At 49.4% G+C, this 23,064-nt stretch overlaps 1 long non-coding RNA gene across 3 annotated transcripts; it reads right to left on the reverse strand.

Moving 5' to 3' along the window:
• Positions 1-14,908: 14,908 nt before the first annotated feature.
• On the reverse strand, positions 14,909-22,335 carry LOC125283293 (uncharacterized). Of its 3 annotated transcripts, none has more exons than XR_008961185.1 (3): positions 21,958-22,335; positions 18,555-21,043; positions 14,909-16,579 (listed from the first exon to the last, which is right to left on the reverse strand). It is a non-coding gene; the product is annotated as an uncharacterized LOC125283293 (long non-coding RNA). The 3 variants fall into 3 exon arrangements; XR_008961184.1 differs by lacking the exon at positions 14,909-16,579 and having other exon boundaries at positions 17,962-19,627; positions 20,304-21,043; XR_007191033.2 differs by lacking the exon at positions 14,909-16,579 and having other exon boundaries at positions 17,962-21,043.
• Between the last annotated feature and the right edge of the window lie 729 nt (positions 22,336-23,064).

A 23,064-nucleotide genomic window follows, 5' to 3' on the forward strand; every position in this document is an offset into this window, starting at 1 on the left:
TCCGGTTCTTAGGTTTTATCTTCACCTACTTGTAAGCCTTTTCTAACAGCCACTCGTAATGATAACCTGGGCCTCTGTGTTCTCTGTGTGTGTGTCTTGTTCCCCAACCCTCCCCGGAGCCCAAAGCCGGGTGACCACAGGCCCTCTGTGCACTATTCATCTTACCGTAATACGAACCACCAGGGCCGAGCACAGCGCTAAGAGCTTCACATGCAGCATTTTATTTAAGCCTCTGTATAACCCTATTGTTACTTCTCATTTTATAGATAATAAACTGAGGCACAGAGAGATTAAGACCCTAGCTCAAGGGCAACCAGCTGGTAAAGTAGTTCTCTACGAAGGGTATCCAGAGATGCTAAATCTTTAAGGCAAATGTTTGCGTATCTGAGGATTAATGTCCATTCTGATGGTCCAGTGTCCATCTGAATGGGGTTCTCAAATGGGCTTATGATTGGGAAGAAGAATAGCCGCCAGGACCCTTGATACTCAGAGTGGGACCTAAATAGTCACCCGGTGGCAGATAAGCAGGCAATCCTAACATCTGCTGGCAAGTGTCTTGGAAAGTGGGAGTCTCCAGCCTTTCTTGAGTGATGAAATTTCAGTCTGGTTTTGGTTTTGAAAATAGCATTGCAACCAACTAACATACTCTCCTTTAGAATCTTGTTCTGGTGGCCCCAAATGAACCCAGAGTCTTTTGTGTCCAGTTAAAGCTTGGAAAGCAGAACCTTTCAAATACTTGAACCATTTGAAGCGGGGCCTCAAGTCAAGTTGTTGCCATAAAAACACAACTATTGGGACCCAGAAGACACTAAGAGAAAAAAGACTAAGTTTCATTTGCTGTAGACGTGCTCCTACAAACAAAGCAAGCTCGTCTCTGGCCAGGGCCGAAGGAGGTTCGAACGTACATAAAGGTCACAGAAGAAAGGTAGTGACGTACCATCAGATTTAGGTCGCTCGGGCCTGGGGATTCATCGCCTGAGAGCCAGACGTTCGTATAAAAGCAGGTTAATGAGAAAATCACTGAAATTGGAGGTAGGAAAAAAAACTCTTCAGAGTCATTCACTCTAATAACTTTTTTAAAGATTTTATTTATTTATTAGGGAGAGAGAAAGAGAGAGACAGAGCATGAGCTGGGGGAGGGGCAGAGGGAGAAGCAGACTCCCGGCTGAGCAGGGAGCCCGATGCGGGACTCGATCCCAGGACCCTGGGATCATGACCTGAGCCGAAGGCAGATGCTTAACCCACTGAGCCACTCAGGCTCCCCCACTCTAATGATTTTATGACAGAAGAAAGGAGGCTTAGAAAGTGAGGCGGTTTCTGGAAGGTCTCGGGCCTATAGAGTGGCAGTGGCCGAGCCAGAGGCAGTGGCCAGGCCTCCTTCCGGCTTCACTGCCAGCAGCTCCGGCCCCACCCGGCTGAGCCAGGGGAAGTGTGAGAACAAGGAGGAAAGTGCAAAGCATCCCTGGGGGCCGCTAAACGGAGATTAGGAGCCACAGAAGGAGAAGGGTTGTGAGGAAGGGACCTGCCACAGGAGGTTGAAAAGGTGAGCGATTTGAAGTCCTCCTAGGACTTGGACTAGAGCCAGAAGGTACCGAGGGGAACCTGGGGGAGTCAAGCTTGATGAAGGGGTGAGGTCAAAGGGGGACGAAGGCTATCTATCTGGCGGTGTTGTGCCGGCTGCATTTGAGGAGGGATATTTTAAGGCAAGGAGGCCAGTGAGGACACTCTTGAGGAAAGCATGTGCTAGAAGACCTTTTACTTCTTAAACATATGAGAGAGACAGAGCGGGAGAGAGAGAGAGAAGTGTCAGCCTCGTGCTTGTGCTCAGCTAGAGTTCAGACTTGTCGGGACATGTCTGACGAACAGGTTGGGCTGCCTTCCAGGAGCATGACCTCTAACCCCCTAGAGTAGCTTCCAGACAGTCCTCTTCCGTCCTCCTTTGCCCACCTGCCCACCCCAGAGGAAGCGAGTCGGCTTTACCCTAGGCACTCTCATGGACAAAGAGGCGTGTCGATGGTACATTGTGAACCAAGGAGCAGGTGGCAGTGACCGCTCAATGCCCCCCTCGCCCAGCCCAGGGTGGGAGTCCTCCCACCCGGACAAACGGGGCAGATTCTGTGCTCTTGGCGCCTCCTGCACCAGGGCTCAGCTGTGTCACCTTCCACCTCTCCCGTCCAGGAACAGCTGGCGGGTCTCGGGACCCAGCGTGTCCTCAGAATGGTTGGCCGTGTTCCATCAGCTGCCGACTGTGACCACGATCCCGACCTCAGGTACCAGTTCTCCCAGCTCCACCTCGTAGAGGCAGGCCTGTCCCAGACTGGACGCTTCCTGCAAGTGTTTCCCAAGAGCGAGGCCCGTCTCCCACTGGCTAATCTCCTCTCCTCTGCCGGTCTGAGGAGGAGGGTCTGTTTGTGAAGGGCGTTAACTGTTTCTAGCTTTCTTAGGGAAGCAATTTAACAAATCGGTACATTTTTGGAACAACTGTCATGTTAAACAAGCACAGCTCCTGAGATGTAGTTATAAACTTAAGTTCTCGCTCTCTCTCGTTAACCCTTTAAATTCAGTGGAGCTGTAGGTTTGCTGCACGTGGGTAAAACTTGAGGCCATCCCCATGATTTCCGTGTTCTTTCTTAGTCCGTGTTCACCCTAAGTCTGAATATAGATGCAATTCAGTGATTACAATGTTTAGATAATCATTGAAATTCCAAATATGATGTAGAATGAAGGCTTTCCCCCTCTCCTTCAGCTCAGGGGGGACATAGGCAGTCGGCAACACTCCTGTCCCTCCCCTCCCATCTTTTCAGCGGTGGTTGCTGATGCTTACAGTGTTTCAGTGGGAAGAAGTAGGAAAATTTCCACTTGATTGGTCCTGGCGTGGGGATCTGGCATTGGTGTTCTCTGAACTTGCCAGGTGGTTAAAGTGGACACTTCTGTGTGCTTTCTATCCCTCCCTGTCTTAATCAGTTAGGGCTGCTGTAGCAGACTACCACCGGGGGGATTTAGAGACGACAGGAATTCATTTCGCGAGGTTCTGCAGGCTGGAAGTCTGAGATCGGGGTGCCAGCAGCGGTGGGTTCTGGGGAGAGCGCCCTTCTGGGTTACACACCGAGGGCCAGGCTCCTTATATCCTCCGGCGGAAAGACAGCGGGCTAGCTCTTCGGCCTCTTCCTAGGAGGACGTTAATCCCATTCATGAGGGCTCCACCCTCACGACCCTACTACCTCTGCGAGGCCCCACCTCCTGAATATCCTCCCAGGGCATTTCAACAGAAGAATTGGAGGGAGGGGACGTGTTCAGTCCATAACACCACCATCGCCCCGGATCTCTCACTTGTGGTGATGCATTTTCCTTTGACTCATTGCTCACTCCTTCCTCCATCCTTGGGAATCCAGCCATACCTCCAGGTTCTCCCTGAAATCGCTTCGCCCCTCTGGGCTGCCCTCTTGTACGGCATCTTTGACTATCCCAGGCCAACCCTTGCTCTCCCTCACAGCTCTCCCTCTGCCCCAACAACTGTGAGCATAGCTACTTGCCAAGTGTAACCCCCACTGTGCCTCTTGACATTTTGGTTTTCAGGCTTGACATCTTCAAGACGGGATGGAATGGAACTCATAGCACAGCTTTCCCCAAAGAAACGCTCATCTCCAGTCTTACTCTCAATTCGCTTGGACCTTAAATACTCTTTGCCACGTAGTCTGCAAATCCTGGTCCAGCAACTTCACTTTGGGATTTGGTATCTATTGTGATTCAGCTAAAGCTTCTGTTTTAACATTGGATTTCATTTCATTTAGGACATATCTTGAACCAAAATGCTTCTATTCTCTGACTCCTGAGCATGAATATGACATTTACTTCCATTTAAAAAAAAATTTGGGGGGGTTCCTGGGTGGCTCAGTAGGCTGAGCATCCGACTGCTGATTTCGGCTCAGGTCATGATCGCAGGGTCATGAGATCAAGCCCTGCATAGGGCTTCGTGCTCAGCAGGGAGTCTGCTTGAGGTTCTCTCTCTCCCTCTCCCCCTCGGCCCACACACTCTCTCTCTCTCAAATAAATAAAATAAATCTTAAAAAATTTTTTTTCATCATGATAAGTGTACTCTTTAGTCCCTATCACCTATTTCCCCCAGCCCCCACCCACCTCCCCTCTGGCCACCATTGGTTTGTTCTCTATAACTAAGAGTCTGTTTCTTGGTCTCTCTCTCTCTCTTTTTACCTTTGCTCATGCATTTACTTCTATTTTTCAAGCATAGGATACTGTTTACCATTTGGATTGAAGTCCCAGGCCCCTCCCTTGGGATCTTACAGACCCAAATCTGGACTCTAGTGAGAAAGGGGGGCTCTAATTTAAAAGAGAGAGAGAGAGGCAGCAAAAAAGAGAAAGATTGAGAGGCAGCATTTCAATCGAACTCTGTAAGGCCTCGGGGCACCTGGATGGTCCTCTAACTCTGGAGGAGAGTTGCTCTCCCCTCAGATTTCTAGTGTCTCAGGGATGTGGTGTGAGGCGGTGCAGCAGTGGCCAACATAGATGTCTTCAACGGCAGACTGAGACATTGCAGGAAGAGGAACCCTGCAGGAAGAGGAAAGAGCCAACAGAATTCAGAAACTTAGGGCATACATGACCTTGAGCGTGTTACTTCTCTGAGCCTTGGTTTCCATATCTGTGGAACGAGAATAAGAATCCCTACGTTCCTGATAGCCAAGAGCCTATGAAGTGCATACTAAATTGAGCAGTGGGTCACAAGTGTCCAGAAGAGGTACCTACACTTAGACTCTACTTAGTCTCCCATCTCAGACTGTGTGGACCTTGAGGTCGGGACCCATGTCATGTTTATTTTTCTTCTATCCCAATGTGAGCGCAATTTCTTGGATGGAATTGTGGTGCTGTTGGCCCATCGGGAATTCTCGTGGTATGGATTTGCTCTCCAGAGCCACGTGTTTATTTCACACGCGCTCTCCGTACATCGAACCTGCAGAAAGAGAGTGAAGGACCAGTACTACCCTAACTTCATCACATCCCAGAAAACCCAAGCCAAAGCCCCTTTAATGATTGATCTGATGACTTTGTTTCATTTTCCAAGATATTTTTTGAAATGTCGAACTCAGTTCTCTTTGCTTCTACTTCTGTTGCGACTTCTGTTCCTTTCCACCTTATTCTTTCAATAATGTTCTTTTTATCTTCCCTTGCGTCCCGGTGTTTAGTGTGCTCTGTGAACTGTATTCATGCGCTCGACAGGGGTGTGGAGGAAGCGTAGGCCGGGAAACCCAGCAGCCTCCATAATGCACGGGAGCCTTTAGTTTGGTGATTACTACAATTGTTGCCTCGTGCAGCAGTGAGCCATTAGCTGGTTCTCACCCCCCTATTAGTATTACCCTGTAATTTAATCACAATTAGACTCCTAGAAACATAGACATAGGAAACAAGTGGGCAAAGGAGGCAGATAGCAGAAAGCAACAGCATTCGGGGGTTCTAATCAAACACACTGTTTTCAGAAGGAACAGGGCCAAAGAAGAGGGAGGTTGGAGAGCTCGGATTGAGGGAACTGGGCAAAGGATGAAAGGAACTTTGCGTTTTACTTCCTGGTATTGGGGTTGGAGTCTGCTGAGCATTGATCTCATGGGCAGGGCCTGGCTGGGCTTGTTTAATAGCAATAAGGATTGAAAGAGGTCTTCAGAGGTGACCCCATGTCCCCTTTACCTTCTCTCCTTAGAATCTGTGGGAGGAAGTGCTCAGAGAGGACCCTCAGAGAGGGTTTTCCTTGGGGCCCAAAGCAAGCTCTTGAATATCTGTTGAAATCAGCCTCCTTTTGGAGGGGCTCACAGAGGCATGGAGATACCATTCACATTGGCTACGCATCCTCCGGATGTGTGGATGTGGGCGGTGGACGCAACCAGGGTTGGAAGTGGGGGCATTGCGAGGCAGAGGAGATTTGAGGAGGGTGTCCTTAGACCTTTCCATAGGACTGTTGTCCTACTCAAGCCTCAGGGACCTGGACTGCATTGTAGAAAGGAGGAACCCCAGAATCTGAGTCCCCAAATGACAAGGAAACTATTATATCACACTTCAACATGGATTGGTCCACGAAGAAAAGAACCAAGTGTGCAAGTTCAGCGCAGCCCAATCCCTCTTCATCCTTCAATAACAGCAGTCACCTTTGCCCAAAGTCAAGTTGTTAACGGCAGTTGGCTGAGGGCACAGCAGGGCTACGGCAGAGGGCAGGGGGATGGGTGGCTGGAGCCAGGCAAGGTGAGCAAGAAGCTGGGAGCCCAAGCAGCTGTGAGCAATATTATGAAATACCTCGGAGGCCTCCCAGTTCCCTTTCCTCCACGTCTTCTCTGACCACTTAGGATCCAGTCCTCCCACAAATCCACTAATGTGTTTAATAACTGAACATCCTCAAGGGTATTAGAAGTTTCTGGTGTTCCAGAAGGTTCTGGAAGTCCAGGGCTCCTTTCCTCAAATCAGAAGGCAAGACCTGGGGTGCATGGGAAAGAGGACTTCTCCTTCCTTCTGACTCTTGGCATCAAATTCTCCAAATCTCATGGTAACCTTGCAATCGCAAGCTGGGGGCTTTCCAGGACAGTTCTAGTTTTAAAATATTGTACCCTATTGTCCTCATAAGTACCTGTGAGGCCACATGCCCTGATTTTGTTATGGAAAAAAACTGTAAGTACAGTCCTAGCTCAGAGCATTTCCTGTCCAGCTGAGGCTACATAAATCTTGCCCTTCCCTGGCACCTAGACATAGTGGCATTTGGAAGATTTGCTGGAATCCCAGCTAAGAAAAAGTTAGCTTGCAGGTTGGTGTAGGAGCAGAGGACAGGTGATCTCCTGTTTTTTGAAGCTTGATTCCAAAACCCCCAAAATGTATGCAAAAACTCCCTCATTATGGACAAAGATTCAGACTTGTTTTCACCTGTAAGCCTCAGATGGGGTTATGTGGCTTTCAGCTTTTCAGAATTCTCTCTCCTCCTGGCTCCCCGATAAAAGTCCCTTTAATAGAAAAAAGAGCTCCTTCCTCTAGAATGAGAGATGAGAGTTAACTGGCCTCTTCCTTCTGTTTTGCACTGTTTTTCACACTGAAGTTCTCAACCCACTGTTGGGTCATGAAATCAATTTAGTGGGTCCTGACTTTTGGCAAAACTTCAAAACTCTATATAAACATGGATATAGATGTAGGTATACATATAGATATGGACACATAATAGAAGAGAGAATATACATCATACTGGATTCAGATAAGTACTGCTTCATGAAACGTTTGTTTCTGTTTTATCTGTATGTATGTGTCTTATACGAAAGTCACTACGTAAAATGTATTTTTCCCCCACGGGTCACAGTAAAAAAGTTGGAGGGATGCCTGGGTGGCTCAATCGGTTAAGCATTTGCCTTTGACCCATGATCTCATGGGTCCTGGATTGAGCCCCTGCTCCGCGGGGAGTCTGCTTCCCACTCTCCCTCTGCCCCCGCCCATGCTCTCACTCTTGCTCTCTCAAATAAATACATAAAATCTTTATAAAAAATGGTGGAAACTACTCTCCTAGGAGAGGTCACCTCGAGACTGAATCTGCTGAGGCCGACCATTCCCTGGGAGCTGGTTCCCCTGGGAAGGGGGAAAGAGTAGCGCGGTGCGGGAGGAGCCTGGCCAAGGGCGGGAGGACAGAATGCAGGAAGGAGAGAGGAAAGGGAGGGTTCCGAGCCGAACCCACTCCCTGTGACTCCACAACAGCGCCCGGGATGCCCTGAGCTCCGACAGCAGCTGGGATGCCCTGAGCCCCGACAGCGCCCGGGATGCCCTGAGCCCCGACAGCGCCCGGGATGCCCTGAGCCCCGACAGCAGCCGGGATGCCCTGAGCCCCGACAGCGCCCGGGATACCCTGAGCCCCGACAGCGCCCGGGATACCCTGAGCCCCGACAGCGCCCGGGATGCCCTGAGCCCCGACAGCGCCCGGGCGCTCTCCCATGTGCTGTAGGTGAGCTAACCTTTTCGAGTCTCACCACATCCCGCAAGGGAGATGAGTACTGTCCTTACCGTCCCACTTTATTTATTCTTTCTGTTTTAAATTCTTTTAAGTAATCTCTGTACCCACCATGGGGCTCGAACTCATGACCCCGCCATCAAGAGTCGCATGCTCTACGGACTGGGCCAGCCACGTGCCCCTACCACTCCCATTTTAGAGATGAGGAAACTGCGGCCTAGGAGGTTGAATAAATTGCCTGAGGACACACAGTTTGTGCCTGGCAGACAAAACTGGGTCTCACACCCAGGCGTGCCCGATTTTTCAGCCCATGCGCTCATGCAATCAGAGTAGGCAGCTCCGGCCTGAGGAGAGCGTCTGGTATTGACCAGAAGCAGAGATCCAGTTCGGCCAGCCAGGGGCCTTGCCTGTGGGCGCAGGACAGGCAGGGCCAGGGAGTGAAGGAGCCCAGGCTTGGGAGCCCGGGGCCAGGGGCTGGTGGCTGCGAGGGTGGCAGAACCCTCCCCCAGCCGGGCTCCCGCTGGCGGCAGGCTGCAGCTTTGCCACCGCAGAAATCGCGGCTAATTATAACCAAACAATGAGCAATCACAGCCCACTGGCGGTTTAGCTCTCGTTAGAGGTCTGGCAGGCTTTTCATTAGCACTTCCCTGCCGCCTGAAGGCGGTGGCAGAGCTCTGGGCTCCAGCCCCTTCCTTCCACTCCTCCTAGCCTGGGCTCCCAATTCAGCCAGGGTGTAGGGCAGTGCTCCGTGCTGCAGGGCTACCAGAGGCAGGATTTTGCCCTTGCCTTCAGTGAGCTCACTGTCCCCCCAGCAGTCTCTTGATTGGAATCAACAATCCCCCCATGTGAGCCTGGCAGAGAGGAGAAAGGTTTGGGTCAGTTTTGTGTCCTTGGCTACTTTTATCTTGCTTGGGCGCTGCGAAAATTTATTTTCTGCCGTTCGATAATGTGGAGCACAAAAGTGCTTGTTCTGTATAAAGGATCTCTAGTGGTGCTCGTTTCTACAGGACGTCCGAGGCAGAGGGACTCTCAGAATTTCGGCAAGTGTAAACCGGGGTCAATAAGTCCTTAGAGGCCTTGGAACCCAGAGGAGTTCCTCAAATGCCTATTTTGAGGGTCCAGGACTTTGGGAAGGGTGTGAGGGAATAGACAGCCTCAGATGGTGGAGCAGCTCCCTCTGGTTTGGGGGAAATTTATGCTGTTAACCCTTCCTGGGCTGAATTGTGGACAGATGGATCCTTGGGCAAACTTCAAAGTATATTTTCCTTTGCCCCTTCATCCTCCTCTTACCTTTCCTGGCATCTAACTTCCCTCCAGTGTGCTCCGGGGACCGCTGTTCCTGCTCCCACATTAGGGCTTCCTTGTCGGCTGTCAACCAATCACATAGGTCTTAACTGAAAAGTCATCAAGATATTATCCCTCCGGGGAACCATCATGGACGTTAGGGACACTTGGGTCCCATTCCCTGAGGACTCTCTAATGCCTCCCTGGCAGAATGCCTGCCCAGAGCAATGGAGCATGGTATATATTTGCGGGGTGAATGAAGGAACATCTGGAGGGACATGAGAGGACCTCTGGTCCTCATTTTCCAGGTGAAGACCTAAGGCCCAGAGCTGGGTGACCAACTGTCTTGGTGTACCTGGGATTTTCACTTTTAAAACCCAACAAGTTGGGGCACCTGGGTGGCTCAGTCGGTTAGGTGTCCGACTCTTAAATTCGGCTCAGGTCATGATCTTGGGGTCGTGGGATCGAGCCCCACATCGGGCTCTGCCCTCAGTGGGGAGTCTGCTTGTCCCTCTCCCTCTGTTCCTCCCCCTACACGTGTACTCACTCTCTCTCTCTAAGAAAATAAATAAATAAAATCTTAAAAAAAACCCAACAAATTGGTCACCCTGTGACAAGTGATAAGTAAGCCAATATGGACAGAGTAGGCAGGCAGCAGGAGTTGGCTGATTTTGTTCATCAGAAAGATGGGAAGCACCAAACAGAGGCCTGTGGGAAGGCAATTCTTAAAAGAAGAAATAGATGAGGCCAATAAACACATTAAAATAAAGTTCAGTCTCACCGGTAATATCAAAATACAAACGAAAGCAATTTTCACCTGTTTTCAAAGATTTAAAAATACACGAACACATTGGGAAACTGGGTGTCTCATTCATCATTGGCAAAGTATAAACTGTTTTGATTTTTTTTTTTAGATTTGATTTTTAAGTAAGCTCTACATCCGGTGTAGCACTTGAACTCACGACCCCGAGATCAAGAGTCACGTGTTTCCCTGGCTGAGCCAGCCAGGCGCCCCTAAACTGTTTGGGTCTTTGGGGAGGATAATTTGGTACGAGGTAAAAGAATGTCTTTGAGAGATCCATGCCCTTTGACCAAATAATTCCACTTCTTAAAATCCGGGCTGAAGGAAATAGAGATATGATCAAAGTTTGGGGTACAAGGATGCTTATTTATTCATGACGGCTTCATAATAAAGTCAAGTGGAGACAACCTAAAATTTCTTCTTAGGAAGCCAAATTAAAAAAAAAAATCCCCTTGATTTTTAAGCAAAGCAATTCAACTCTCCTTTTGTTCTTTCCTCAACTTCCAGTTCATGTCTGAAAGCCCATATTTTATTTTATTTTATTTTATTATTATTTTTTAAAAGATTTTATTTATTTATTCGACAGAGATAGAGACAGCCAGCGAGAGAGGGAACACAAGCAGGGGGAGCGGGAGAGGAAGAAGCAGGCTCTTAGTGGAGGAGCCTGATGTGGGGCTTGATCCCATAACGCCGGGATCACGCCCTGAGCTGAAGGCAGACGCTTAACCGCTGTGCCACCTGGGCGCCCCTGAAAGCCCATATTTTAGACTCAGACCATTTTTTCTTTGAGAGGAATTTTGCCATTGGCCTGTACAATACTTTTTTTTTTTCGGCCACTTAACAGCGTGTACCACTCACCTAGGCTATTCTGCCCCTTAGTGTAGTTACTCTGGTCAGAGAAGTTTTGGTTGTAAATAACAGAAACCAACTCAGACTATCTCAAAAAGAAGAAAAAGAAGAAGGAGAAGGAGGAGGAGGTGAAGGAGAAAGAATGGTAGCAGGAGGGTTCGCCTAAAACCCTCTGGATGGGCTGCACTCTCAGTAAGCTGGCTCTTTCTCTCACTTAACACAATTCTGAGTTTGAGCCCCTAACTCTGGCCCTTATTGGCCCTTTGTCTGTAAGGTTGGTTAGCCTGTCTGTTCCTCAGTGGCTTCAACTGTAACCAGGGATGCTGACACCTGTCAGCATTTACTATGCGGCAGGCTGTGGTAGAATAAGCGATTGCCTGGTCCAGGCACAGAGCTCCTAAAAACCATGGGATTTCCTGATAGGAGGGTCTTAAAGTTACTCCTGAGCCCTTTCGGAGCACATCTGAGTTTATGCTAATGAGATGACTCAGGGTGGGGCCCCCGATCGCTTCAGGATAGAGGCTGGCCACCAGAAAGACTAATAGGTATGAACTTTCAGCCTCACCCCTCAACCTCCAGAGGGGGAGGAGGGCTGAAGATTGCTCAAGATAAAAACTCTTGAACAGCAAGATTTGAAGAGCTTCTGGGTTGGTGAATACATCACGTACAGGAAGGGTGGTGCACCCCAACTCCACAGGAACGGAGGCACCTGCATTGGGACCCTTCTGGACCCACTCTATGTACCTCTTCATGTGACTGTTCATTCGTGTTCTTTATAATGAACCCACAAATATAAGTGAAGTGTTATCCTGAGTTCTGTGAGTCATTCTAGCAAACTCCTGACTCTGAGTGAGGGTTGTAGGAACCCCCCAGTTTGTAGTCTTCTGGGCAGAAATATAGGAAGTCTGGGCACCTCATTCATGGCTGGCATTTGAAGCAGGGGGAGTCTTGTGGGACTGGGCCCTGACGCTAACTATGTGTAGATAGTGTCAGAATTGAGTTGTTGGACACCCAGTTGCCGTCAGAGAATGGTTTGTGTCAGGAAACACTGTCAGGCGTTGTCCAAGCATGAAGTGTTAGCTCAGTTAGTCCTTTTATCAACCCTCTGAGATGCGTACTATTATCTGGTTGTGTGTCTGAGTGTGTGTTTGTGTGTGCTCAAATCCTCTGCTTCTCCATTTCTATCAAGCTTTCTCAGAACCTTGATTTCCTCCTAACCTGGCTGCGCACTCGGCTCCTTAACGGCCACTTCAGAAGTAACACTGCTTCCTTCCCCCAGACGCGGACTAGAAGCTGGAATGTACCCTTGAGTCCCACCTGCTGTCAAGCTCTGCCCCCTGCTACTACTCTCTTCCCCATCGGTCCCCATTCACTGAAGACCTTATGCCTTGCTCCCTGTTTTCTCTCCGTCCCTGTATTCAACATCATCCTGGTCCCTTCGATGTCTCTTAAGTGATTTTGCCAACACTCTGCCTGTCAATTAATCTCCTTGCCACCAATGATCTTTCCCTCCATTCCCATCTCAGTCACCTCCTCCCACATCCGAGATCTTGTCACCAGCATCAATTGTGCCATGTCCAAAAAATCCCCATTTTGAGTCGTTCTCTCTGGCCACATATCTGTTCGATTTGCTTCCCACTCCTATATTCCTCCACCCACTCAGGGACTTCTTCCATTTGGTGATCTCCAGTCTATTCATTCATCCCTCTAGACCACCACCTCCCTCCCTTCTCAGCTTAAAATCCATGGTCCATCACAATAAACACACTTTCATATATCCTTGTCCTTTGTAATGATATTAAAATATGTCTGCAAGTTCTCTGATGATTGTTTAGTCTTCTGGGGCTGCCATAACGAAATATCATAAACTGGGTTGCTTCTACAAAAGAAATTTGTTTTCTTGACATTTTGGAGACTAGAAGTCTCCGGTCAAAGTTCTGACCAGTTCAGTTTCTGGCAGAGGCTCTCTTTTTGACTTGCAGACGGTCGCCTTCTTGCTATGTCCTCACATAGTCTTTCCTCGTGTGCACAAGCAAGCAAGTGACCTCTCTGTGTTTCCTCTTATACAGACACCACTAATCGTATCAGATCAGGGCCCCACTTCCATGACCTCATATAACCTTAAAAACTTCCTTAGAGACTTCATTTCCGAAAGCTTGGGGAGACACAAACATTCAATCCATTACAATACCCCCGACTTCAAAGGGGGAGTCTAATTCCCCTCCCCTTGAACATGGACTGGACTTGGTGACTTGCTTCTAAGTAATAGAATGTGGCAAAAGAAATGCAATGTGACCTAAGTCTAGGTCATAAAAGGATAGCTTCTGCTTAGTTCTTCCCTTTAGATTGCTAGCTATGCGAGAAGCCATATGTCAGGTTGTGAGGACATCTAAGCAGCCTATGGAAAGGCTCACAAAGAGAGGAACTGAGTCTGTTTGCCAACAGCCACCTCTGGCTTGCCAATCACGAGTGCAGTCTTGGAAGGAGATTCTCCAGCCCAGTCGAGCTTTCAGATGACTACGGCCCAGCTCATATCTTGACTGCAGCCTTATGACAGATGCCAAGCCAGAACTGCTCAGCCAAACTGCTTCCAAATTCCAAGCTCTGTCTCACAGAAACTATGAGATAAGAAATGTCTATTCTTTTAAGCCACTAAGTGTTGGGGTAATTTGTTTAACAGCAACTGATAACTAATAGAACCATCTTGACCTTCTTCCCTCCCAACCTATAGGCCTAGTAAAACCCTAACATGGGTCCAATCTTTTACCCGTTCCACACCTGCACTCCAGCTGCTGAATGTGGTGAAAGGCCTCCCTTTAAAGTCATGATCTTTAACCTCAGAGGACCATGTACTGCCCAGAAATCCTACAGTCTGTCCCCCAGGCAAGTCACTCTCCTACTCCTTGGGATAACTGCATCACACTGTTCACTTCTCAGGCCTTCACACAACTCCCCCTGCTTCTCACTTTCAGACACTGATATTATATTTTCCTCACTGAGAAAACAGAAATCAGAAAAAAAAAATCCTTATCTTCCCACCACCAAAAATACCAACCTTCCAGATTCAGGCCCTTATACTCACTCTGCTTTCTCTCCTCTTACGATGAATGGACCATCCATGTGACTGAGGCCAGGCCCTTGCCTTGTGCACTGGCTCCCTTCCCTTCTTGCTTATTAAAAGGCAGTAGTCCAGCAATTATTCACTTTCTCATCTACATTGTCAAATGTTCTCTCTATTGGACCATTCGCATCAACACAGTAATGTGGTATAACTCTCATCTTTAAAAAAAGAAATCCCTGACTCTATCTTTCTCTGCAGTTACTTCATCATTTTTCTGCTAACCATTCATAGCAAAACTTCAAAAAATTATACTGTTTTGGGGCACCTGGCTGGCTCAGTTGGAGGAGCTTGCAACTCTCGGTCTCAGGGTCGTGAGTTCAAGCCCCATGTGGGTTGTAGAGATCACTTAAAATAAATTAAAACACATTTTTTTTATTGTACTGTTTTTATCTCCTCACCTCCTATTCTCTGTCACACATACTCCAATCAGCCTTGTTCTCCCTACCATGGCAGTGAAACCACATTTATCACGGTTCTCAATGACTTCGATGCTGACTAATTCAGTGGTTGGTTCTCTGTTCTTACTTGACCCATCAGCAGCAATTTCTGTCATTTGGTCACTGCCTTGCTGAAAGGCGCTCTTCAGTGGCTTTAAGACACGCCAGTCAACCAATCTTCCTCCTCCTTTGCAGCTCTCCCTTATTCATTTTCTTTTCTTTTCTTTTTTTTTTAAGACTTTATTTATTTGAGGGGCGCCTGGGTGGCTCAGTCGTTGGGCATCTGCCTTCGGCTCAGGGCGTGATCCTGGTATTATGGGATCGAGCCCCATGTCGGGCTCCTCTGCTGGAAGCCTGCTTCTTCCTCTCCCACTCCCCCTGCCTGTGTTCCCTCTCTCACTGGCTGTCTCTCTCTCTGTCAAATGAATAAATAAAATCTTAAAAAAAAAAAAAAGACTTTATTTATCTGAGAGAGAGCTAGACAGAGAATGAGGGAGGCAGAGGGAGAAGGAGAAGCAGACTCCCCACTGAGCAGGGACCCTGATGCAGGGCTCCATCCCAGGACCCTGAGATCATGACCTGAGCCAAGGGCAGACATTTAACTGACTGAGCCACCCAGGCGCCCCTCCCTTGTTCATTTTCTTTTCTGGATTCACTTATCCCCTTGCACCAGCATTAAGATTGGAATGCCCTAGTGCTTAGCTCTTGGATATCCTGTTCTCTCTTCTCTTCCCATCCTCCTCTCCTCCCTTTCTTCCTCCTGGGTGGCCTGATCAAGTCCCATGGCTTTCAACACCATCCACACGCTGCAAGATCCCCTGGTTATATCGCTAACCCAGAGCCTCTCCTGAGCCCCGGATGATGAAAGGCAGAGTGTGTCTTCGGTTTCCTCCCTTTGGGGTACGTTTCTCCCCACTTCTCTGCAATTTCTCTCTCTTCTGATACTCAGTTTATTCATACTCAGGGGTAACTGATAGGATTACAATGTTAACTAGCACTTGGCACAGTGCCTTGCACAGAATGGGAATATTAATCAAATGTAACTAAATTATGCCTTTCAGGGAACAATATTTACATTTGGCCAACGTGAGGTTTTGTCTCTCTACTGATGAAATTTCAGATATGGGCAGATACGGTTTCATCCTCATCAGGCCTGTGATGGAAATGGGGGATGTGAGTGTATTTTTGAGGGTGAGAGGCTTTTCTGCAATTGCTCAAATCATGTTGATCGCTGACTCAGTCTTTCTGTAGGAGGTCCTTGGTGTTTCTCTTTTTTGGTCTCATTGCGGTCAGGATAAGGTAGACTGGCTGACTAGAGTAGCAAAGCCACACCCTAAATCTTAGTGGCTCCTGCCTGGTTGTGGCAACCCCATTGTTAGATCACAGCAGAGACAAGCTGTGGATTCTTTTTCCACTTAGCTCTTCAGAGAGACACTGTTCTTTAGCCACTGACTAAACCCTTAACTTGGCCAACAATGGTGGATATTCCTGTCCAGAGAGGCAAGTTAGACTTTGACATGTGACTGAATCAGTTTTGAAAATTTTACATGTCAGATCCTCCATAAAAAAAGGAGCATAATCGTACCTCCCTCCCCTCTCTACTTTATATTGATAAGATGAGATTCAATGAGGCGACAATGCCGTGGAAGTCAGGGGCACTGAGTCAGTCTGGGTCCTGTCACTCCAGGTAGGGAGCAGACTTGGATGAAAGGGCTTTTTTACAGGGTTCAGGGAAGGAGCAAGGGTGAAGAAGCAAGAGAAGGTGGTAATGAGCTGCAGGGACCAGCAACAACAGGGTCTTGTTACCACCTCTAGGCTGAAGGGGCCTGTGGGGAGTAGCGACCAGATCCCAGGGGCAGCTGCAGCTAGGAGAGAGCCTAGGACAGGACACTTGGCTAACCATCAGCTCACCAGGGTGGGGTCTGGCCAAATAAACATCCCGACCTCCTCCTCCTTCCCATCTCCTACCAGTGGCTCCCAGTGTTCAAAGCCAGCCAGAAGCCAGAGGCCAAGAAACCTCTTGGTATAGACCACTGAGTTCAGCCTCCTGGATTTCAGAGCAAGGTGGAGACAGCTGGAGAGGCCAGTGGAGAATACTCTGCAGACTTGTTCTGAAAAATAACAAAATAAGAGTGAAAGCTATTATAAGGTAATGTTCTCAAGACGGATGGTTTATGACTCCCTGTTTCTCCTGACAAATACAACTAAAGGTAATGCTCTACTTCAAGATGGGGCACGTGATAGTTAATTTTATGTGGTGACTTGATTGGGCTACGGGATGACCAGATAGCTGGGAAAACATTATTTCTGGGTGTGTCTGTGAGGATGTTTCTGGAAGAGCATCAGTAGACTGAGTAAAGAAGATCCACCCTCATCAATGTGGGTGTTCATCATCAAATCCATTGAGGGCCCAAATACGATAAAATGGTGGAGGAAGGGCAAATTCTCCCTCCCTCCCTCTCTCTCTTTTTTTTTTTGTAATCTCTACACCTGACATGGGGCTCAAACTCACAACCCCAAGACCAAAAGTTGCATGTTCTACCAACTCAGCCAGCCAGCCAGGCACCTCCTCCTGCTGTTTTTGATCTAGAATGTTTTCCTGCCCTTGGACATCAGAGCTTTTGGTTCTCAGACCTCAGGCTTGAACTGAATTATACCACCAGCTTTTCTAGTTCTCCAGCTTGCAGATGGCAGATCATGGGACTTCCTGGCCTCTGTAACCACGTGAGCAATTCCTTTAATAAACCTCTCTGTATATCTCTCTATATCCTGTTGGTTCTGTTTCTCTGGAGAACCCTAACACACAGTGTTAGAATAACCTATGTGTGTATGAGACTGCCAGTCTGTTCCCCAAATGATGCGTATGTCACAGGGAGAAGATTTATTGAAATGTTAGTGTTCTACAGAGAGTTTTGGCTTAATAACTTTGATGTCCAGATCTTCTCGGATGGAGAATTGGGAGAATGGGGAGAGACTGGAGGAAAAGGGGAAGGACCTGACCTAAGAGGCTAAATCACCCTTCCTAATAAAGAGCTCAGAAAAAGGAGAGACATTTGGGTGCTGGAGAGAGTACAGGAGCTTTTGACACGTCAAAGGCCCTTGAGTAGCTACGGGTGTGACAGAATTAGGGAGGAAAAAAGGGGGCTATAGAAAAAATTTGCAAAGTGTTTATATCTTTTCAAAAGATACTAATACATAATTGGAATTCCTTTTTAAATGACCTTCAGTTGCTGAACCGTATTTCTTTATATGAGTGTCTGAGCAGAGCCGGGGCCCTCAGGAGACCCATAATTTTATTGGAGTTACACTAAAAAACCTTCTGGATGGTTTTGGCAAGCGAGGACTGGTCAGAAACCAACCACTCCACATACCACAATCTCTATGCTCTGAGCAGTAGCACACAAGTCTGGAATGTTCTGAGGACCCAGCTTCCTTCTAAGCTGTTGCTCCTCATACAGGACCACTGTAAATGGAAGGGATGGCCATTTTACTCTTTCTTTCTTTTTTTTTTTTTTTTAGATTTTATTTTTATTTATTTATTTGACAGAGAGAGAGACAGCCAGTGAGAGAGGGAACACAGCAGGGGGAGTGTGAGAGGGAGAAGCAGGCTCCCAGCGGAGGAGCCTGATGTGGGGCTTGATCCCAGAACACCGGGATCATGCCCTGAGCCGAAGGCAGACACTTAACGACTGTGCCACCCGGGCGCCCCCCATTTTACTCTTTCTGTACAGAGGCCAGAGGGGATAAACAGGTTGTTCATGACCACCCAACAGACTAAAGGAGAAAGGAGGCACAGCGCAGGTCTCTGAATCCCTTTGTGGCCTGCATTCTGCTCGGCTAACCGGCTGCAGATTCTGTTTCCTTCCCTTTCCAGAAGGTGAAAACCCATTTCCACTTACTTTCCTGACAAGGCCCAGGCTTTTGCCAAGGGCCTGTGTGTGACAAGAGTGGAACCTGAGCATTTATAAAATCATTTCTTTGGAGTCCTTAATCTCTTTCTTGAAAGCAGTTTAAATTGCACAGGGTGGGAGGCGAAGCCCGAGGACTAGGACCTGAGGTTTGAGCATTGAGACATGCCGGCTATACCATGTTCTGAATTTCCCAGCCACGCAGTGTTGCCGCGTCAGAGGCTCTCATCGGGATGGGATGCTTCCTGATGTGGGCTCATGGAATGTGGGAGACAGCGACTGAAGGGTTCTGGAAAGAAGCTTCCATTTTCTTTCACGGATACTATCAAAAAAGCAGTTGCGCTCTCTCCCAAGTGGGGATGACGGTACATGCAGCTTTGGTTGCTGCTGGCAAGACCACATCGCAGCCTTGAAGGCTGAAAGTTTTCAGATGACGTCGACACCATGGGGGAGGACGGAGAGACCAAAAGCAAGCAGACAAAAACACCTCGGAGCAAATGGATCAGACCTGGCTGAAGCCCACCCACCTTGAACAATTTTGTCATCGTCATGGACCGATAGATTCCTGTTATCGCTTAAGCCAGTCTGAGCCGTGTTTCCGTTTTTGCAGTGGAGACCATCCATCCTCCTGACACCTCATGGCGGCTTAGACTCTGTGCTGCAGGATCAGGAACAGGGAGGCACGGTCTGGGTCTGAGAAGATTCTGTCCAACACAGGTGATATGTCACTGTGTCACTGGGTTTTAAAGCTCTTCCTTGGGGAGGGAGGGAAGGTCGGTTAAGTTCATCTGACAGCTGGGTGGCGAGGGGTGACAAGTCCGTCATTCAGCAAAGGCACAGCTGAAAAGATCCTTCATGCGCTTGAACGTGACCCTCTAGGAGCTCAGAGGGCTTGGGCTGACAGAACCATGTGGGGCAGGTGTTTTTTGCTCCCAGAGGGTCCACAGAAAGACGTTAGGAAGTCCCTGAACCCTGAAACTGTATGAGGAATTTTTGTGAGTACATTTTCCAAAGGCAAGAATCCGTGCTCTGTTTAAATGGTATAAATCCTTCTAAACCCCCTTGCCTGGCTTTTCCCTTGTCATAAAACAGAGTGACCGCTCCTCTTCCTTCTTTCTTCCCAGAAGGGATGAGCATCTGAGACATCATAGACAGTGGATAACCCATTAGACGGAAAAATCATGTTTACGTGATCAGGGACCGTGTCTGTGAGACGTGAGCAGGGCGCTGTCCTGAGGCGAGAGAGTCCATCTGGAAGGGAAGGCAGACATGAGCTTAGGGGAAGGAGAACGACGAAGCCCAGACCAGACCTCTCTGTAGGACCCCCAGGTACTTGGATACACACGAACACGTATCCGTGCATGCCACAAGCCGGGAGTGCGCGGGAGAACAATGGCCATTTGCATCGTCTGTTGGTTTTCAGTGGGCATTTCTAGAACACTGCCTCATACAGGTCATGGGAGCTGGGTCCCGCATGTTTCCCCCAGGTTCAGAGAGTGCAGGGCCCAGGGTCCCTCAGTAAATGGTGGTGCTGTTGCCCAAACTCAGGTGTTCTGTTTTCTCTGCTGGTGCTCTATCCTTGATAGCAGTGGTTTCTAAGCCTGACTGAGCAGCACACTGGATGCTTCCCTGCAACGCCGAGTCTTGGGCTCTGCTCCAGCCCTAGGAAGGCTGATTCGGAATGTCTGGGGCAGGGCCTGGGCACCTGCATTTTTGGAAGCATTGCCAGGTGAATCTGAATACCACTTAGATTTTTGAAACAACTGCTGTATAGGAAGAGCACCGTGTGTGTGTGTGTGTGTGTGTGTGTGCACGCGCACGTGCTTGTGTATGGCACACGTGTTCTCTAATAAGCAGTCCTAGCAAACCTGTAAAATAGATAACATATCTTGGATGGCTCTCCTCTACTTTTTTAGGGCTCTCCTACCCTTTGTCCATTTTCCCTGCTGCCTCATGGTTCTAAGCCCTCATCAGATGGCAGTTTTGTCCGGTTCAGGGGTGGTGCTTTGTCGCAGGAGACTCCTAGGGCTGGAGAGGTTCAAAAGCAGTAAATCTCTGCTGGTAGAATTTCAGGCTTTGGGACAGGCGAGCGGGTGTGAGGGCTGGTTTAGGGAGGGGGGCAGCTCACTGTGCCACGCAGGGGTTGTGTATTTGCCGCGGCCGCTCTCTGCCACAGAGCTCCCACGTGTATTACCCTATGCTTCCACATCTACCATACAAATAGGATAGCCACAAAACTCGCAGAATGCAAAGCAAACACGTATCACGAGCAGGCGGGTTTTTAGACCGTGCAGTCTTTTTTAGGGGAAAAAAGCGATGAACGCATTTTCAGTGTCAGGTCTCAGCACAAGGCATGCTCTTGAAGCTAGAAGAGAGGCATCCAGAAATATGAGTTTGTCATGGAAACGCTGACAGGGCTTCAGCCGAGGGAGGCTCACAGGTGCAGCCCGGAATGGCGCGGCCTCTTGTGGCTTATTTACGTCCTGACTCACGCCGAATGAATCCTCTTTTCCTGTTTCCTGGCCCTGGAAAGCCAGCTGGCCTTCTGGACCTAGAAGGCTCTTTACCAGAAGGGTGGCTGTGTCTCTCTCGGTGGTGGTTTTTAGACTTGTGGAGCAGGGAATAGAGATGGTCTTAGGATTAGTCTCACATCTGGGAGAAGGAGTCCTGGAGGGAGCAAACAAAGAAATGAGGGAAGGGGGTTGGGAGGTAGGCAAATAGGAAGGAAGGAAGGAAAACATACTGATTCCAAGTGCCAGGCACACCCCTAGAAACATAAGCATCATCTTTGTGGCTTTATCACCATTGGCTGTACCCCAGTGAGTTATGACAGGTTATTGCTATATTACAGGGGAAGAGGCAGGCGGGCAGCACATGAAGACTGGGAGTGTACAGCTCATCCTTGGGTAGACCAGCTGGCTGGGTGGTGTAAGGGTTAGGAAGTTACTCCTGAACATACCACTTCTGCTGATTGCAAAAGCAGGACACAAAGGTCTTCCCTTCCCAAGCAGCCAGAAAGCTAGGAAAGCAATGCCTCCTGGGAGAGGCTGCACAGCCACCATCCTCCGTCCTGTCAGGGGCAGATGACTGGCCACCGACCCTGTGCTGTGGGCGGGCCTTGCTGGGGGTGGAGCACCGTGTCCCTGGAATTATGGGTTCTTTCATCTTCCCAACAGGGCCCCAGGACTCCGGCAGGACCTGAGAAGGGCATTGGCTGCTTTATGGAGCCTGTGGGGCAGGGCCCGAGAGCCTGGGGGAGAGGGTTGGGAAAAGGAAATGTGGTTTCTGTCTGTGCAAAGTTTCCATTCGGTGGGAAAATGTGGTCCCTTAGGGGCTCCCAATCCAGTCCTACAACGGGGGCAAGAGCTCTGCACCTGAGTCCAAGAAAGATGGAAGAAAGGATGAAAGAAAGGAGGCACGGTCCACACAGTCCAGGACTGAAGACCTGTTTCTTCTATCGTGGCCACAGGCTGCTCCACCCCCTGCCGACATGTCAGGAATCAAGCTACCGACACCCCCTCTCCCCCACCCCGGACTGTGGCAAGCACAGGCGTGAGGCAGACCCCCTCCACTGCCCCCACCTGGGTCACAGTGCCCTCCCGCAGCGCTTTCTCTCCACGCTGCCTGCTCTGGGGGCTGCAGCTCTGGCCGGGCCCAGACACCCCGCTGGAGGCTGGCTTGCAGTCAGGGCCTCTCGGGTCAGGCCCACCTTTCCTTCCCCACCGGGAGCCTTGGGAGCTCGGAGACATTCCAGGGCTGGCTCCGGCACGGATTTGCTGCTCGGTGCGCCAGGCGATCAGAGCTCACTCCTCTGCCTCTTCCCTCAGAGGTGTTGATAGTAACAGCAGAGCGGCGCTGCCAAGTTGGCAGGAGAACGGAGCGAGCGTGCACTGCGGCGTGCGGGGGGCGGGGAGCGGCCAGGCGGCCGAGGGCTGGGCCGGAGGGCCGGTTTGTGGATCCCCGGTCTGGCCGCCGGCATCTCGCGCGGGGAGGGGAGCCTGTGCTGGGAGGCCGGGGGCGGGGGTGCCGGGTGAGGCATCTGGGAGGCTCCCGCAGTCGGTGGCTGGGACCTCCCGGGGCCAAGAGGCACGCCCGGCCCCACAGGCACGAGAGAGCCATCTTTGTTCCTGCGCTGCGGGCGCGGCCGCGGCGTTTCCAGACTGCAGGGGGCCTGGGGTGGCCGCGGGCGGGCTCTGAATGCTCCCGAGACGAGAGAGAGCACCTTAGGACGGCACTCACGCTGACAGTCACACGGACCTGGGACCTTGGGCGAGTCCCTGGACTTCTTCGAGCCTCAGAGATGAATAGCTCCTTCGGAGCTTTAAGTGAGGGTTCAACAGAGTAATAAGAGCAAAAACTTATCTTACTACACGACAGACACTGTCTTAAGAGCTTTTGTATGTAAATACACTTAATCTTCAAACGACTTTATTAGGTAGGTCCTCTTAGTCCCATTTTATTAATGGAGTAATTGAGGTACAGAGAGGCTAAGAAATTTATTCAAGGTCGTAGAGCTAGTGAGTAGCCAAGTTAGGTTTGAACCCAGTCGTGTGTCACTTAGGCCATGGTCCCTGCCCTTACACAAGCTGCCTTCATAGTACAACAGTTCTCAGCACAGTGCCTGGCACAGAGCAAGCATTTGACAAATGTCATCATCACCCCAGAGCAACTCCAGATAGGGGACCCAG

The sequence above is a fragment of the Ursus arctos genome, unplaced genomic scaffold (genome assembly GCF_023065955.2).
Source record: "Ursus arctos isolate Adak ecotype North America unplaced genomic scaffold, UrsArc2.0 scaffold_24, whole genome shotgun sequence".
Classification (NCBI taxonomy): Eukaryota; Metazoa; Chordata; class Mammalia; order Carnivora; family Ursidae; genus Ursus; species Ursus arctos.